Raw genomic sequence first — 5,485 nt, forward strand, 5'->3', positions numbered from 1 at the left:
TTGGGAAAAGGAGTGAATTTAGCCCCACTGGTCTCAGTTAATTTGACTATTTAAATGATCATCTTATTTGGAAGGGATTTGTTACATACATTGTTATGGAGCAGGAGACAGTTACAAAGACATACAAAACTAACAGCATATACCATAGTAAAAAATGCTTTACTATGCACAAGAGGCACGAGTCATAGCCATGACTTTGAATTTGCTGACATTTGGGTGTTTAAAATCAAAGTCAGAATTTCCTAACATCCCTATAAATTACATGGAAAAACCCTTAAGCACCTTAATTCAGATATCTGCAAGCATAAGCTTTCGTGGGCTGTAACCCACTTCGTCAGATGCATGTTGTTTTTTCTGTATGCAGACTAACACGGCTATCCCTCTGGAATTAATTCAGATAAACATCTTGAGACGGTTATGGCTTGTAACATACCATTTTGCAAAGATGCTTCACCACTGTGTTTAAAAACAAATTAAGAATATACTTTCCCAACAGTAAAGTGATCAAAGATGAAAACCAGCCTCAGTCCAACATCCTGAATGTAAACAATATTAAGACATTCTACATCTTAGCTATGCTCTTTGCGAAAGACTATGATGTGTGACCCAAACATGTAAATATTAACTTAGTATACCCCATAGGCAAAATCCTAGCCCTTTTGAAGTAAATGGCAAAACTTCTATGACTTCAACAGGGCCACAATTTCATCCCCAATCAGTAGATGAAGACAATTTGATTGGGAGAGATTTATTTATTTTGTTAATTCAAAGAAGGCCTACCTCTGTGACAGGCGGACCCCTGAATGCCCTCCTCCTCTCTCCCCTTTAAAAACAAACAAACAGTGAGTAGCATGAATGAACCACTGCTGGTTTACAGATTGGTTGTCATAGTATCAGGTACACAACACAAATTTAAAAAATCGGACAAGAGCTAAACTAGATAGGTTGTACACTGCACTGTCTCACTCACAGGAATGTGAATTTCAAGGGCAGGAGCCCAGGAAATAACAGCAAGTGCCTCCTAGCTGCACTTAATTGTCACAGGACGACGGAGGTCTTGGAAATAACTATGTCCCAGCTGCGTTAATGCTGAATGTGAATTAATGGAAGTTTATCCCAATGTTCATCTCTCCTATAGGTTTAAGTTAGCATGTTACAGGTAGATTTAAAAATATTGAGGGAGATGATCATCTCTAAAAAGGCAAAGTGTCCTAGAGCTAAGGAATAGGCAAAGCCAAGGCAAAAAGGCACATTCCCTACATATAAAAGTACTAAGGAAGTAGCTATTAATGAAACGCCAGAGATTCCAGCACTAACAGCATTGGGTAAATGCCACTCGCATATACAAGATATTATCATCTATCACTTATATTGCACTAATGCCTAGCTGCCGTAACCAAGTCAGGGCCTCATTGTGTTGGGCACTGCACAAACATGCAGTAAAAACCTGTCTCTTCCTCAAAGAACTTATTCTTCAGAATGTCAGTGGATGCTAGAACTGAGCAGTGGCATCATGGGTGTGTTCTGCAGAAAGTCTTTATGCTTATAACAGTAGCACTTGGCCCTGCTAGCTATTGTGCAGTAGCCTGTCCTCTAAATCAGTGATTTTCCACCTGGGGTCTGCGGACCTTAAGATTTCCAAAGGGATCTGCACCTCCATGTGAAATCTTTTAAGGGTCTGCAAATGAAAAAAGGTGGAAAAACCACTGCTCCAAATCATCCAATATAACAAAAGTCCAACTCAGTCTGTTACATAAAATTGTTTCTAAATGTCAGCAAAAGTTAGAAAAACAAGACTAGATTAGTCAAAAAAGAAGCCATCTATTGATACCACCCAAGGACTGTATTAGGATCATAACTAGCAAACAAAGGGAGAATGGAATCAGAAATGAATGTCAGACATTAGGCCTAATTGATTGACAAAGTAACAAGGTATATGGGCTATTCCGCCCATCACACCCTTGAGGGGTGTTAAAGTGGTGCACTTTGAGAATTAAAATGGTAGGTAGAGTGGATTCCTGGGAAAAGACTGACAGGCCTCTGTTTCACTCCAGTGACTCTGTCCTTCATTAGGGACCCTCAATCATCAGGACATCCAGACCTACACACAAGTGAAGACAATCTGTTATCACTAATGGACCAGCAAGGACCTCCATCTGATTGCTGTCTTTCCTTCCCTCATGTTCTTTCCATCCCCCATTATCTTACTTCTGTCCCCCCCACTCTGTTTTTTACCTGATCCTGAGACCAACTGCATCACACAGTACCAGTATAATGGGATTAGACAGCTCATCCAACTCTGCCTCGCCTGAGAAGGACCAATAAAGAGAGATACCTGACTAGACCAGCCAGATGGGATCCCAGAACTGGGAAGCGAGGAGCCAGAGTTCAGAGAAACAGCTGTAGTGGCTGATCTGCCAGCCCAGAGCATCCATCTGTGACTGATATACTCAACAAGAGCCATATTTTCTCCATCTTTTTGCTATCCTCTCTTCTCCTCTTTTGACTGTCTTGTCAAAAACAGGAAAAATAGTGACCACTCAGAGCACTCCACTTGAAATTCAACAAGACTAACGTTCTTCCTCACTAAAAAGGATTGCTTGACAGAATAAGAAACTAACAGTTATTCTCTGTCTGAAAAGGGGCCTGGGATAAAATTTAAGTAAGTTTGTTTTGCATAGCTATTCAATTTCAATGTGCCTTGTTTGATTTTTTTTAAGTCTTTTATTCATGTCTCCTAATCAATAATTTTCCAAATTTTTGAATTAATTTTCTAGTGTGTTTGCCATGGAACAGTCAATGTCTCTGTACTCCAAACCCCAAATCATGTTTAACTGTTTAATGTTGTGCAGTGTCAGGATCATGCCATCACTACTCCTGGGGGAATGCTGCACCACTGCACAATTTGCACAGAATTAATGTTCTGTGCAGAATTCCATTTTTTCCCACAGAATTGTCACTGCAGAGCCCAGCTCCCCATGTGCCTGCACAGAAAGGCTGTGGTTCCCAGGTTTGCCAGTCCCCCTTAGTCACATGGTGTAGCTGGGTCCCCTCCCTGGGTGGCAGCTGCCAGAGCCTGAGAGATTGGGGAGAGGCAGGAGCAACAGCTGGGAGTTGCTGGGAGGGACCACTGCTTTCCAGGAGGGGAGACTGAGGGTAAGGAAGGGACCTATCGAGAGCAGGGGGGCTCAAACTATTCCAGGGCAGCCAAACCTTTAAATTACCCCCACTCCCCCATCAGCAGTTACGGGTCGTCTCTGCCCGGAGGGACAGTAAGAAAGGTGCGTGGAGCAGAGCCTGCAGCTGGGCTTTGGGAGATGTGGGCATCTGGACCAGGGGGACACCTCATGCCTGGGCTCTGGGGGGAAGGAGTGCGGGTGTCTGGTCCCATACCTGGGCTCGGGGGGGGGGGGGGGAGCGTGGGAGTGTCTGTGCTGGGGGAACCCCACGCAGCCCCTTCCACCCTCCCCAAATGCCCCCTCCAGCACTCCCCAACTGCACCCCCCACAACTTTCCCATTCCCTGCAGTGTCCTCTATTTGGAAACTTGAAATATGGTAAACCTACAGAAGCAGGGCAAAAAATGAAGAATCAACTAAAAAAGCGGAGGGGCAGAGTTTTCCCCCAAGATGTACCCAGCTGGTGCCTGTGACACACCCACACTGAAGCACTCAGCAAAAGCCTAACACAGAAGCGGGAACTGGGTTGTCATAAGGATTTCTTAGGTTTCTATTGCTGGGTGAATTGTTTTCGTCTGAATTGTTACAGATATACTTGCTGGCAGGTATTTTGAAACTAATTGAAGCTGGCTTGATTCTATTGTATTATTCTGACAAATAAAATATGCAGAATTTTAAAATATTAAATACAGGATTTTTAATTTTTTGGCTCAGGATTCCCCCGGCATATATAATCTTTGACTCTACACCTCTTTATTTCACTGAAATTAATGCAACATATCACAAGGTTGTTCCTGTTCCTCCACATTAGCTCCATTTTAGAAGCAGGCTTAATAATGTCATGGTGATTTTCATGTAATAAAACTTCACTATATATATATAAAGGCAAAGAGTTTGATCTTAACTGCAAAGTCTAATTTCTCCAGACATTATCTTCAGCCCACAAAGACCCTCCACTAAGTACTCATAAAGCGTAATGAGGTAGTGCGCATGCTACATCACAGTAATAGCATTAGAGAGGCTATGGTAATGAAACTATGAGAATGAATGTAGCAAATGCTATCAGACAGATGCTCTGGGTATGGTGGGAATGTAGGAAGGGGAGAAAGAACCAAAAATCACTGTTTGGATGTTTTGAAATGAGGGAAAAAATGGAGGTCTGAGATTAAGAAATCAGTCATACTGAAAAAAAACCTCCTGTTTACAGCAGTGTAATATTTCCCAAGGCCTACACTATTGCATATTTCCTAGCAACAAGTGATTAGGAGGTGGAGGAGGAAACATCTGCCCTTAAACAGGTCATCACTAATATGGCATTCAATATCTGCCCACAAATCTATTGCAGCCGCAGCTCTCACCCTGCCAAGGCTCAAATGTACAAACAAGACACAGAATGAGGGACGCAATAAAAGATGAGGGATCTGGAAATTACGTGGCTTTAATTTCTTGATTGTGTAAAAAGTACTCCTTAATTTCACTTCAAGACACAACCTTCTGATAACTTATCATAGTGCTCCTAATGAAGGGGCTGAATTTCCATAATTTTAAGGACCAGGGATTTGGTGGAAACACATGCCAAAGTTTGCATTTGACTTTCTATATTTAAACAGAACATACAGCATTAGCAATGATTAGAACAGCATATAAAATGTCGCTCATTCATTCTATATAGCTGTTAATCCTTTAGTGAGATCCAGATGCTTAGCACAGATTTATTATCATAGCACCAAGTACTTTTTCTCCCCCCCACCACCCAAATTTGGGTTACATGTTTAAGCAGCTATGAATATCTTCTTGATGAGTGCTAGAATTATGACATCAGAGTTAACAGCCAATCATACAACTGACTAGTTATGTGTGTGTGTGTTCATTCATGTTCTACTGGTTAAAAGACACAATCATTGCCTTTTTAACTTATTTTGCTTTGTACTATTTGTAGCTATTGTATCATAACCTTCTGACATCACAGCCATAGGAGATGGCTTATTAGAGGCAGTGAGATTTTGTTACAGAACATAAAATATGTAAAATTCAGACATACCTATATACTTGCATACAGAAATAAAGAGCTGCATAGATGTAAGCAGAGATTTACTGGCATCACTGGACAGTGGGGTTGACATTTATTACAGTATGTTTAAGTGGGAAAGCAGGAAGAAGTTTATTCAGGTATGTCCAAAATCATCTTATAAGTAAAAATAAATGTCAAATGTGATAACAAACCAACTGCCTACATGAGAGAGTCTCCCCTTCCATGTAATTTTAATTCCTGAGGAGTTCCAGCTTGAATGCAACTGACAATCTCAG

The sequence above is a fragment of the Emydura macquarii genome, unplaced genomic scaffold (genome assembly GCF_026122565.2).
Source record: "Emydura macquarii macquarii isolate MOO-44397 ecotype Brisbane River unplaced genomic scaffold, CSIRO-AGI_Emac_v2 contig_2205, whole genome shotgun sequence".
NCBI classification, from domain to species: Eukaryota; Metazoa; Chordata; order Testudines; family Chelidae; genus Emydura; species Emydura macquarii.